This window comes from Leucopleurus acutus (assembly GCF_964270905.1).
Source record: "Leucopleurus acutus genome assembly, chromosome: X".
Taxonomy (NCBI): domain Eukaryota; kingdom Metazoa; phylum Chordata; class Mammalia; order Artiodactyla; family Delphinidae; genus Leucopleurus; species Leucopleurus acutus.
Genome location: NC_139148.1, coordinates 49019346 through 49033790, shown reverse-complemented (window position 1 = coordinate 49033790; position 14445 = coordinate 49019346). Strand labels below are relative to the sequence as shown.

Genomic DNA, 14445 nt, shown 5'->3' with positions numbered 1-14445 from the left:
GAGAAATTGGGGAAACACTCCCATTTACCATTGCAACGAAAAGAATAAAATATCTAGGAATAAACGTACCCAAGGAGACAAAAGACCTGTATGCAGAAAATTATAAGACGCTGATGAAAGAAATTAAAGATGACACAAATAGATGGAGAGATATACCATGTCCTTGGATTGGAGGAATCAACATTGTGAAAATGACTCTACTACCCAAAGCGATCTACAGATTCAATGCAATCCCTATCAAACTACCACTGGCATTTTTCACAGAACTAGAACAAAAAATAGCACAAGTTTTATGGAAACACAAAAGACCCCGAATAGCCAAAGCAATCTTGAGAATGAAAAATGGAGCTGGAGGAATCAGGCTCCCTGACTTCAGACTATACTACAAATCTACAGTACTCAAGACAGTATGGTACTGGCACAAAAACAGAAAGATATATCAATGGAACAGGATAGAAAGTCCATAGATAAACCCACGCACATATGGACACCTTATCTTTGATAAAGGTGGCAGGAATGTAGAGTGGAGAAAGGACAGCCTCTTCAATAAGTGGTGCTGGGAAAACTGGACAGGTACATGTAAAAGTATGAGATTAGATCACTCCCTAACACCATACACAAAAATAAGCTCAAAATGAATTAAAGACCTAAATGTAAGGCCAGAAACTATCAAACTCTTAGAGGAAAACATAGGCAGAACACTCTATGACATAAATCACAGCAAGATCCTTTTTGACCCACCTCCTAGAGAAATGGAAATAAAAACAAAAATAAACAATAGGGACCTAATGAAACTTCAATGCTTTTGCACAGCAAAGGAAACCATAAACAAGACCAAAAAACAACCCTTAGAATGGGAGAAAATATTTGCAAATGAAGCAACCGACAAAGGATTAATTTCCAAAATTTACAAGCAGCTCATGGAGCTCAATAACAAAAAAACAAACAACCCAATCCAAAAATGGGCAGAAGACCTAAATAGACATTTCTCCAAAGAAGATATACAGACTGCCAACAAACACATGAAAGAATCTTCAACATCATTAATCATTAGAGAAATGCAAATCAAAACTACAATGAGATATCATCTCACACCAGTCAGAATGGCCATTATCAAAAAATCTAGAAACAATAAATGCTGCAGAGGGTGTGGAGAAAAGGGAACACTCTTGCCCTGCTGGTGGGAATGTGAATTCGTTCAGCCACTATGGAGAACAGTATGGAGGTTCCTTAAAAAACTACAAATAGAACTACCATATGACCCAGCAGTCCCACTACTGGGCATATACCCTGAGAAAACCAAAATTCAAAAAGGGTCATATACCAAAATATTCATTGCAGCTCTATTTACAATAGCCCGGAGATGGAAACAACCTAAGTGCCCATCATCGGATGAATGGATAAAGAAGATATGGCACATATATACAATGGAATATTACTCAGCCATAAAAAGAAACGAAATTGAGCTATTTGTAATGAGGTGGATAGACCTAGAGTCTGTCATACAGAGTGAAGTAAGTCAGAAAGAGAATGACAAATACCGTATGCTAACACATATATATGGAATTTAAGAAAAAAAATTTCATAAAGAACCTAGGAGTAAGACAAGAATAAAGACACAGACCTACTGGAGAATGGACTTGAGGATATGGGGAGGGGGATGGGTGAGCTGTGACAGGGCGAGAGAGAGGCACGGACATATATACACTAACAAACATAAAGTAGATACCTAGTGGGAAGCAGCCACATGGCATAGGGATATCGGCTTGGTGCTTTGTGACTGCCTGGGGGGGTGGGATAGGGAGGGTGGGAGGGACGGAGACACAAGAGGGAAGAGATATGGGAACATATGTATATGTATAACTGATTCACTTTGTTATAAAGCAGAAACTAACACACCATTGTAAAGCAATTATACCCCAATAAAGATGTTAAAAAAAAAAACGTAGGAATAAACCTACCTAAGGAGACAAAAGAGCTGTATGCAGAAAACTATAAGACACTGACGAAAGGAATTAAAGATGATACAAACAGATGAAGAGATATACCATGTTCTTGGATCAGAAGAATCAACATTGTGAAAATGACTATACTACCCAAAGGAATCTCAAAATTCTATGCAATCCTATCAAAATAACAGTGGCAGTTTTTACAGAACTACAACAAGAAATCTTAAAATATGTATAGAGACACAGAAGACCCTGAATATCTAAAGCAGTCATGAGGGAAAAATACGGAGCTGGAGGAATCAGACTCCCTGACTTCCGACTATACCACAAAGCTACAGTAATCAAGACAATATGATATTGGCAGAAAAACAGAAATATAACTATAACACAAAGCTACAGTAATCAAGACAATATGATATTGGCAGAGAAACAGAAATAGATGAAAGGATCAGGATAGAAAGCCCAGAGATTAACCCAGCTACCTATGGTCAACTAATCTGTGACAAAGGAGGCAATGATTAACAATGGAGAAAAGACAGTCTCTTCAATAAGTGGTGCTGGGAAAACAGGACAGCAACATGTAAAAGAATGAAATTAATAACACTCCCTAACACCATACACAAAAATAAATTCAAACTGAAATGGAGACTTAAATGTAAGACTGGAGATTATAAAACTCTTAGAGCAAAACATAGGAAGAATACTCTTTGACAAAAATCACAGGAAGATTTTTTTGAGCCACCTTCCAGAGTAATGGAAATAAAACCAAAACTAAACAAAAGAGACCTAATGAAACGTCAAAGCATTTCCAAAGCAAAGGAAGCTACAAACAAGACGAAAAGACAACCCTCAGAATGGGAAGAAATATTTGCAAATGAATCAACTGACAAAGGATTAATCTCCAAAATGTATAAAGAGCTCATGCAGCTCAATATTAAAAAAACAAACAATGCAATCCAAAACTGGGCAGAAGCCCTAAATAGACATTTGTCCATAGAAGACATACAGATGGCCAAGAAGCTCATGATAAGCTTCTCAACATCACTAATTATTAGAGAAATGCAAATCAAAACTACCATTAGGTATCACCTCACACCAGTTAGAATGGGCATCATCAGAAAATCTATAAACAACAAATGCTGGAGAGGGTGTGGAGAAAAGGGAACCCTCTTGCACTGCCGTGGGAATGTAAATTGATACAGTCAGTATGGAGAACAGTATGGAGGTTCCTTAAAAAACTAAAAGTAGAATTACCATATGACTCAGCAATCCCACTACTGAGCATATACCCAGAGAAAATCATAATTCAAAAAGACACATGCACCCTAATGTTCATTGCAGCACTATTTACAATAGCCAGGTCATGGAAGCAACCTAAATGCCCATTGACAGATGAATGGATAAAGAAGATGTGGTAGATATGTACAATGGAATATTACTCAGTCATATAAAGGAACAAAATTGGGTCACTTGCCGAGACATAGATGGATCGAGAGACTGACATACAGAGTGAAGTAAGTCAGAAAGAGGAAAACAAATATTGTATATTAATGCATATATGTGGGATCTAGAAAAATGTTACAGATGAAGCGGTTTGCAGGGCAGAAATAGAGACAGAGATGTAGAGAAAAAACGTATGGACACCAAAGGGGCAAAGTCGCGGGAGGGGGCGTTTGGTGTGACACACTGGGAGATTGGGATTGACAAATATACACTAATATGTATAAAATGGATAACTAATAAGAACCTGCCATATAAAAAAATAAATAAAATTCAAAATAGTGTAAAAAAAACAGGAAAATAAATAAGGAAACACAAGCTTTAAGTGATACGTTAAAGAAGATGGACTTAATTGATATTTATAGGAGATTCCATCCAAAAAAGACAGAATACAGTTTCTTCTCAAGTGCTCATGGAACATTCTCCATGATTGATCATATCCTGGGTCACAAATCAAGCCTTGGTAAATTTATGAAAATTTATGAAATCGTATCAAGTACCTTTTCCTACTACACCACTATGAAACTAGATATCAATTACAGGAACAAATCTTTAAAAAAAACAAACACATGGAGGCTAAACAATACATTACTAAATAACCAAGGGATAACTGAAGAAATCAAGGAGGAAATAAAAAAATACTTAGAAACTAATTACAATGAAAACATGACAACCCAAAACCTATGGGATGCAGCAAAAGCAGTTCTAAGAGGGAAGATTATAGCAATAGAATCCTACCTCAGGAAACCAGAAACATCTTAAATACACAACCTAACCTTATACCTAAAGCAATTAGAGAAAGAACAAAAAAAACCCCAAAGTTGGCAGTAGGAAAGAAATCATGAAGATCAGATCAGAAATAAATGTAAACAAAATGAAGGAAACAATAGTGAAGATCTATGAAATAAAAGGTGGTTCATTGAGAAGATAAACAAAATTGAAAAACCATTAGCCAGGCTCATCAAGAAAAAAAGGGAGGGGCTTCCCTGGTGGCGCAGTGGTTTAGAATCTGCCTGCCAATGCAGGGAACACAGGTTCAAACCCTGGTCTAGGAAGATCCCACATGCCGCGGAGCAACTAAGCCCGTGCGCCACAACTACTGAGCCTGCGCGTCTGGAGCCTGTGCTCTGCAACAAGAGAGGCCGCGACAGTGAGAGGCCTGCGCACCGCGATGAAGAGTGGCACCCGCTTGCCACAACTAGAGAAAGCCCTCACACAGAAACGAAGACCCAACACAGCCAAATAAATAAATTAATTAAATTTAAAAAAAAAGAAAAAAGAAAAAAAGGGAGAAGGCTCATATCAATAGAATTCAAAATGAAAAATGAGAAGTAACACCTGATACTGAGGAAACACAAAGGATCTTTAGATATTACTACAAGCAACTATATACCAATAAATTGGACAACCTGGAAGAAATGGACAAATTCTTAGAAAAGCACAACCTTCCAAGACTGAATCAGGAAGAAATATAAAATATAAACAGAGCAATTGAAGCACTGAAATTGAGACTGTTTTTCAAAATCTTCCAACAAACAAAAGCTGAGTACCAGATGGCTTCACAGGTGAATTCTATCAAACATTTAGAGAAGAGCTACCAACCATCCTTCTCAAACTCTTCTAAAATATAGCAGACGGAAGAACACTCCCAAACTAATTCTACGAGGTCATATCACCCTGATTCCCAAATTAGACAAAGATGTCACAAAGAAAGAACACTACAGGCCAATATCACTGATGAACATAGATGCAAAAATCCTCAACAGAATACTAGCAAACAGAATCCAAAACACATGAAAAGGATCATGCACCATGATCAACTGGGGTTTATCCCAGTAATGCAAGGGTTCTTCAATATAAGCAAATCAATCAATGTGATAAACCGCATTAACAAACTGAAGGAGAAAAATCCATATGATCATCTCAATAGATGCAGAAAAAGTTTTTGACAAAATTCAACACCCATTTATGATAAGAACCCTTCAGAAAGTAGGTATAGAAGGAGCTTACTTCAACATAATGAAGGCTATATATGACAAACCCACAGCCAACATCATTCTCAATGGTGAAAAACTGAAACCATTTCCTCTAAGATCAGGAACATGACAAGGTTTTCTATTCTCACCACTATTATTCAACATAGTTCTGGAAGTTTTAGCCACAGCAATCAGAGATGAAAAGGAAATAAAAGGAATCCAAATCAGAAGAGAAGTAAAGCTGTCACTGCTGATGACACGATACTGCACATAGAGAATCCTAAAGATGTTACCAGGAAACTACTAGAGCTAATCAGTGAATTTGGTCAAGTAATTAATGCACAGAAATCTCTTCCATTCCTATACACTAATGATGAAATATCTGAAAGAGAAATTAAGGAAACACTCCCATTTACCACTGCAACAAAAAGAATAAAATACCTAGGACTAAACCTAGTTAGGGAGACAAAAGACCTGTACTCCAAAAACTGTAAGACACTGATGAAAGAAATTGAAGACATAAAAACATGGAAAGATATACCAGATTCTTGGGTTGGAAAAATCAATATTGTTAAAATGACCATACTATCCAAGGCAATCTGAAGATTCATTGCATTCCCTATGAAAGTACCAGTGGCATTTTCCATAGAACCTGAACCAAAAATCATAAAATTTTTATGGAAACACAAAAGACCCATAATAGCCAAATCAATCTCCAGAAGAAAGAACAGAGGTGGAGGAATCATGCTCCCTGACTTCATACTATACTACAAAGCTACACTAATCCAAATCATACGGTACTAGAACAAAACAGACATGTAGATCAATGCAACAGGATAGAAAGCCCAGAAATAAACCTACACACTCACAGTCAATTAATCAATGACAAAGGAGGCAGGAATACACAGTGGAGAAAAGACAGTCTCTTCAATAAGTAGTGCTAGGAAATCTGGACAGCTACATGTAAAAGAATGAAATTACAACATTCTCTAACACCATATACAAAAACAAACTCAAAATGGATTAAAGACCTAAATGTAAGATTGGATACTATAAAACTCCTAGAGGAAAACAAAAGCAGAATACTCTTTGACATAAATCACAGCAATATTTTTTTGGATCTGTCTCCTAAAGTAAAGGAAATAAAAGCAAAAATAAACAAATGGGACCTAATCATGTTTAAAAGCTTTTGAAGAGCCAAGGAAACCACTGACAAAATGAAAAGACAGCTTAGTGAATGGGAGAAAATATTTGAAAATGGTATGACCTATGAGGGATTAACAACCAACATATATAAACAGCTCATACAGTTGAACATCATAAAAAAACCCAACTAAAAAATGGGCAGAAGAACTAAATAGACATTTATCCAAAGAGGAAATGCAGATGGCCAACAGGCACATGAAAACATGCTCAACATCACTAATCATCAGGGAAATGCAAATCAAAACCACAAGATAACACTTCACACCTATCAGAATGGCTATCATTGAAAAGAGCACAAATAAAAAATGTTGGTGAGCATGTGGAAAAAGGGACCATTTTATACTCTTGTTGGGAATGTAAATTGGTGCAGCTACTGCGGAAAACAGTATGGAGGTTTCTCAAAAAACTAAAAATAGTACTACCATATGACCCAACAATTCCACTCTTGGGTATATATCCAACAACAAAAAAAACCAGTCATTTGAAAAGATACATGCAACCCCAATGTTCCTAGCAGCATTATAATTGCCAAGATATGGAAGCAACCTAAGTGTCCATCAACAGATGAATGGGTAAAATTGGGTATACACACACACACACACACACACACACACACACACACACACACATACACAAAATGGAATACGACTCAGCCATAAAAAAGAATGAATTTTTGTCATCTACAGCAACATGGATGGACTTGGAGGGCATTATGCTAAGTGAAATAAGTCAGACAGAGAAAGACAAATACTGTATGATATCACTTATATGTGGAATCTAAAAAATACAACAAAGTAGTGAATATAACAAAAAAGGAGCAGACTCACAGATATAGAGAACAAACTAGTGGTCACCAGTGGGGAGAAGGGGGAGGGGCAGTATAGGGGTGGAGGAGTGGGAGGTACGAACCATTGGGTATAACACAGGCTCAAAGATGTGTTGTACAACGTGGGGAATATAGCCAATATTTTGTAATAACTGTAAATGGAAAGTAATCTTTATAATTGTATGAAAAATTTTTTAAAAAGTTAAAAAAAATCCATGTACCCATGTCTTGGTTTCCAAATACTGTCTCCCACTAAATGGTACCAGAGATCCATAGAGAAATGGTCAATGAGTCAGGAAACACCAGACAAACATGAAAGTAAAAAAGTAAGGAAATATTGAACTCAAAGTATATATCAAAGAATGATGGGAATATGTCAAATAATCAGAGAATCCAGGTTGAATGGGCTGCCACTGGGACAATTTGAGCATTAAAATAAATTATGATAGCAATAGCGTATTCATGAAATAAAGTAAAAAAAATCTGTGTGCCAAACTAAGATAAATAAATAAATAGATGGAGGGGGAAAAAAGCTCTTCCTTGAAGTAGAATACAAACTAATGTAGTAAAAATGATGATGTTTGAAAATGACCATTTTGCAGCCTTCATAGTAATAACTGATTTGGTAAAGAATTATCAATAGATATTAAGGCCAGTGGATTTTAGTTTGATGAGGAATAGGATATCTACACAGTTTCAAAGTACCCCCAGCAAAATTATTAACTACAAAGAGGAAAACGGAACTTTATAGTGGATTAATCTAGCAAACATCATCTGAACAAAGTAATCAAGGTTAACATTTCTTCTAAGGGGTCAAATCAATATTATACGCCACTGATATGCTGCCCTAAGAACAATTTATTACTTCTCTGACATTCCTGCCAAAATGCATAATCTATACGTAATAATGAGGAACTGGCATGCAAATTTAAACTTAGGAACAATCTACAAAATAATTGTTCTGTAGTCTTCTAAATTGTCAATGTCATGAGAGATAAAGAAAGGTTGAACTGTTCCAGGTTAATAATAAAAATAAAAACTGAAGAGACATGAGAACTAAATGCAATGCATCATCTTGGATTGAAATTTTGATCAGGAAAAGAAAATAGCTATAAAAGACATTATTGGGATAAATAGGTGAAATTGGAATATGGCCTAGATAATAATATTGGAACCCCAATTTCATATACTACAAAACTATAGTAATCAAAAGAGTATGGTGCTGACATAAAAACAGACATACAGACCTTGGAACAGAATCGGGAGCCCAGAATAAAATGCTGCATATACAGTCCACTAATATTTGACAAGGGATCTGAGAGTACTTAATGGAGAAAAGATAGTCTATTTCATAAATAATGCTGAGGAAACTGAATATTCACACAAAAAAGAATAAAACTGGAGCCCAATCTTATACCACTCGCAAAACTTAATTCAAGATAGATTAAAGACTCAAAGGTAAGGATCTGAAACCATGAAATTCCTAGAAGAAAACAGGGAAAAAGCTTCTTGATATTTGTCTTTGCAATGATTTTATGGATATGACACCCGAAGCATAAGCAACAAAAGCAAAAAATAAACGAATGGGACTATACCAAACTAAAAAGCTTCTGCACAGAAAAAGAAATGATTGACAAAATGAAAAAGCAAACTATGGAATGGGAGAAAATATTTTTAAAACATATATCTGATAAGAAATTAATATCCAGAATATATAAGGAACAGAAAAACAAGTAATCTAATTCAAAAAGGTGCAAAAGACCTAAATAGACATTTTTCCAAAGAAGACATATCTGGCTAACAGGCACATGAAAAGGTACTCAACATCACTAATCATCAGGGAAATACAAATCAAAAACACAATGAGATATCTCACACTTTTTAGAATGGCTATTAACAAAAGCAGGAGATAACAAATGCTGGTGATGATATAGAGAAAAGTGAACCCTTGCACATCCCTTGATGGGAATGTGAACTGAAATATCTACTATGGAAAGCAGTATGTTGGTTCCTCAAAGAATTAAAAATAGAACTACCATATGATCCAGCAATTCCACTCCTTGGTATATCTGAAGGAAATGAAATCACGATCTCGAGATATCTGCAACCCCTATGTTTACTGCATCATTATTTACAATAGCCAAGATGTGGAAACAAACTAAGTGTCCACTGACAGATGAATGGACAAAGAAAAAAAATACACAATGGAACATTATTCAGCTATAAAAAAAAAGGAAATCTTGTCATTTCTGACATAGTGGATAAACCTTGAGGGCATCAGGCAAAGTGAAATAAGTCAGACAGAAAAAGATAAATACTGTATGCTCTCATTTATGCATGGAATCTAAAAAAACTGAACTCATAGAAACAGAGAGTATATTGGTGGTTTCCAGGGGTGGTAGGGTAGGGGAAATGGGTGAAGGTGGTCAAAGGGTATAAACTTTCAGTGGTAACATGAATAAGTTCTAGGGATCTAATATAAAGCATGATGTATATTATACTGTAATTAATACTATAGTTATAGTATATATAGTTATATAACTATAGTTAGTAGAGTTAATACTATAGTATAATGACTACAGTTAACAATTCTGTATTATATACTTAAAAGTTGCTAGGAGAGTAGATCTTAAAAGTTCTCACCACACACACACACAAAAATAGTAACTATATGAGGTGATTGATGTGTTAACTAATCTTATCCTGTGTAATCATTTTGTAATATATACATGTAGCAAATCATCACACTGTACACTTTAAACTTACAATGTTATATGTCAAATATAACAGTATGGAGGTTCCTTAAAAAACTAAAAATAGAACTACCATACGAGCCAGCAATCCCACTACTGGGCATATACCCTGAGAAAACCATAATTCAAAAGGACACATGTACCACAATGTTCATTGCAGCGCTATTTAGAATAGCCATGATATGGAAACAAATGTCCAATGACAGATGAATGGATAAAGAAGATGTGGTACATATATACAATGGAATATTACTCAGCCATAAAAAGGAATGAAATTGGGTCATTTGTGGAGATGTGGATGGACCTAGAGTCTGTCATATAGAGTGAAGTAAGCCAGAAAGAAAAAAAGAAATATCGTATATTAGCACATATATGTGGAACTTAGAAAAATGGTACAGATTAACCTATTAGCAGGGCAGGAATAGAGATGTAGACATAGAGAAAGGACATGTGGATACGGTGGGGGAAGGGGAGGGTGGAACGAAGTGGGAGATTAGGTTTGACATAAATACACTACCATGTGTAAAATAGCCAGTGGGAACCTGCTGTATAGCACAGGGAACTCAGCTCAGTGCTCTGTGACAACCTAGATGGGGCGAGGGGTGGGAGGGAGGTTTAAGAGGGAGGGGATATTGGTATACATATAGCTGATTCTGATTCACTTCATTGTACAGCAGAAGCTAACACAACACTCTAAAGCAATTATACTCCAATAAAAAAAATAAAGCTGGAAAAAATGAACTATAATAGAGCTTACATTGTCCATTTGAAATACATGTTCTCCCAAACTCATTCCTTTTTCAGTGAGTATGAGTGGATAATCTTGACAATAAAGGTTTATGGAACAAAAAATTGGAACAATGTCCAATTTCTATTTTGACACATGTACTGAGGCTATGTAAGAGAAAGGCATTATTCTGAGGAAATATACACTGAAGTATTTACATGTAAAGGAGCATGATGTCTGCAAGTTACTCTCAAATAGTTCAAAGAGAGAGAAGGAGGGAGGGGGGAGGCTTAAGACAGGGAAGGGAAAGGGGAAGGGAGAGTGAGAGGGAGAAACAGAAATAGAGAATTATAAAGCAAACATGGTAAAATGGTAATTGGTGAACCTGGGTAAAGGGTGTATGGGAGTTCTTTGTAATATTCTCAGAACTTTTAAGTGTAGAATTAGATCAAAATAAAAGGTTTAAAATCACAAGTGTAAATATCATCAATAACTCCATCACTGAATAGCGTAATCAGTTTCCCTATGTATTTAATGAAAGAAAAAGTTTTATATTGCTGAAATCTATTGGGATGAGGAGCCAGTGTATAATTTTGTTTTTGTTACCAGAAGAATAATAAAGATGAAGTTTAACTGTAACTGGATTAATAATTTCACAATATGATTTCTAAAAAAGAGATCATATGTATGTAAATTGAAACAAAACCAAATAACTCATGAGTCAAAAAAGAAATCATAAGAGCAATTAGATACTAATAATTGAATAATAATAAAAATACTACACATAAAAACCTGTGAAATTCTTCTAAAGTGGTATGTAGTGGAAAACTTCGTTATAAATTCTTATTTTAGGAAAGAAGATTTAAAATTACTGAGCTAATGGTCCAAATAAATAAATTAGAAAAAGAGCAAACAAAAAGAAAGTAAAGAGAAAAATAAAGATAAAAGGAAAAATTATAAAAATAGGGGACAAAATATTCAATGGTGAGGCCTGATGAAACCAAAAGCAGGAAATACATTAGAAAACTGAATATTATAATTTATCACACAGTCACAGTGTCATATTAATGGAGGAAAATACCCCATATGATCATGGCAGTAGATACAAAGTATTTGGAGAAAAAACTCCATACTCATTCAGAATAAAAGCTCTCAGCAAACTAAGAATACAAAGGAATTTCTTTAACCCGAAAAAGAAAATCTACTAAAAATGGTGAAATACGTATAGTTTCCTTGTAAATTCAGGAGCAAGACAAGGAAATCCTCTGTCACTGCCACTATTTCTCATTGTACCGAAGATCCTAGCTAGCCCGGTAAGACAAATTAAAAAATAAATATTGGAAAGGAACAAACTGCCGTTATTCACAATATAATAAATTAACAGATAATCCAGAGAACCTACAAATTATTAGAACAGATATAAATCAGAAAGGTTACAGTGTATAAAATCAGTATGTAAAAATATCAATCGTGTTCTCATTTACGGGCAATAATCTGAAAATGTGGTTTAAAATATACATTTCACAGTAACAGCAGGGACTATAAGGTAATTAGGAATGAATATAGCAAAACAGCTTATAGATAACATTATTATTATATGGTATATATGCTTTCATATAATGTAGAAAATGGTTTCAATTTATCATTTGGTGCTAGCTTTTTGTTTGGCTAGTTATATTTAATGTGTCATAATCAACTCTTATTCCTGCTCCTTCCTTAAAAAGTTTTTGGTAAAGAGATTACCTTAAAAATCACAACTTCCTGAAGCAGGACATCAGAAAAGCAGGGTAGCGTTGTCAATAATCTTCATTGTCTTCACTGAATAATTATTTTATGGATGCACCAAGGAAATGGAGTCATACTGCAATCCCTCAAAGACTGAAAAATAATAAAATAACATTAAATCATTTCTTCTGTTACTGTTCATCTCTTTCCCCTGGGCTCCTCAAGTCCTTATGCTTTACCATACCCCCATTGCAGTTATATATTCATGAAAAACAGTTATATAGACAGTAGTAGAAGGGATCTATTGCATAGTAATTATGAGCAGAGACTTTAGGAAGCTTTGTAGAACAGTGTCTGGCACATAAAGATGTTCAGTAAATATTTGCTATTATTATAATTTTCAATGATTTGAGTCACTGGAGGAAATTATGTAGCTCTTGCACTTTTTGCCCTGTACAACCTTCTTTGTTTTCTGTTTGAGCATTGCTATCCCTATGGTGCCTCCCAGCCCCAACTCTACCCCTTTGAACAAAGAGGTAAAGTTGAGGGAAATCAGGCAGTAAGGAATGACTGGGTGATGCCTCCAAGCACAATAGAGCTCATTCTTTTTCTATGCACTACCACCAAGCCCCAAGTCCAGAACTCCCTTAGTTGCCACTGTTATCCCATCATTCATTGACCTATTTATTCAAATATCTGTTTCACTCCTATGTGCTTTGGTTATCCATCCCCTACAGCTCCCAGCATAATGCCTAGTCCATTGCAAGGGCTTCTTAAAGGTTTGTTGCATGAATGAAGAAAGGATGCCCTGTCTCCTTTGGATTACAAGAATCTGTGAGGTTTCGGTCAGCGTTTGTTTTTTGTATTCTATAAGCTCATCTAAATAGAAGATCATTTTTCTGATAGTAAAAACTGGACTGCTAAAATACAATACTTCCTTGAAAATCTTCAGTGGCTTCCACTGCTTATGGATTAAACTGCATACTCCTTAGCATAACATTTAAAGCCCTGCAGCACTCTATCTCACCTAGTTCTTCTCATACATTCAGAGTTATAGCCAAGTTTTCCTAGAACAAGCCTGCCTTGGGAAAGGTAAGCCAGAAAAACATTCTCTCCCCCTCCACATGGCAGATGTCACTCACCCTTTAAGGTCCACCCAGAGTTACCCCTTTCTCTTTGATGGCTCAAGATTACTACCAGGCAGAATGATTTGGTCCATCTCGTCCCCCCCGCCCCCGTGCTTCCTAAATACCTTGAACAAGCAAACATTATGGCACTTGGGTTTGAGTTACCATATTGTAACTTTTTGTTTTTTACTAATTGAATTCTCCTGCCATACACAGAGAAGCACACACCTCTGAAGGCTCACCTTACAATACTGCTACCACAGTGCTAGCCATAGGAATTAGGCCTTCAATATAATGTTGTTATTGATCTTGAACCAATCATTTTTTGAATGGAAAAGTTTCAAATATACACAAAAGTAGCAAGAACAGTTTAATGAATCCCCATGTATACGTCACTCAGCTTTAACAATTATTAACTCATGAACATTTTGTTTGTACCCCTCACCTTGGCCCTACTGAATTACTTTCAAGCATATCAAAAGATTAAGTCTACTTCTTAAAAATATAACCACGATTGTCATAGCTAATATATTAAAATAATTACTTAATGTTATTAAATATCCATAAATTCACCCCCACATATTTTGTGAAAGAGCTATTTAATGCCTGCATGTTCTTTCTTCAACTTTGAAATCCTGGAGAGAATAGGGAAAGGG

The 14445-nt window shown here is 35.5% G+C and overlaps 2 long non-coding RNA genes across 2 annotated transcripts in view; one reads left to right on the top strand and one right to left on the bottom strand.

The window, feature by feature from the left end:
* Positions 1 to 14445, bottom strand: part of LOC309977759 — a 984496-nt gene that overhangs the window by 391811 nt on the left and 578240 nt on the right. The gene's annotated exons all lie outside the window — the stretch shown is intronic.
* LOC309977760 overlaps positions 1 to 14445 on the top strand; it is a 946815-nt gene that overhangs the window by 834078 nt on the left and 98292 nt on the right. The window lies entirely within an intron of this gene.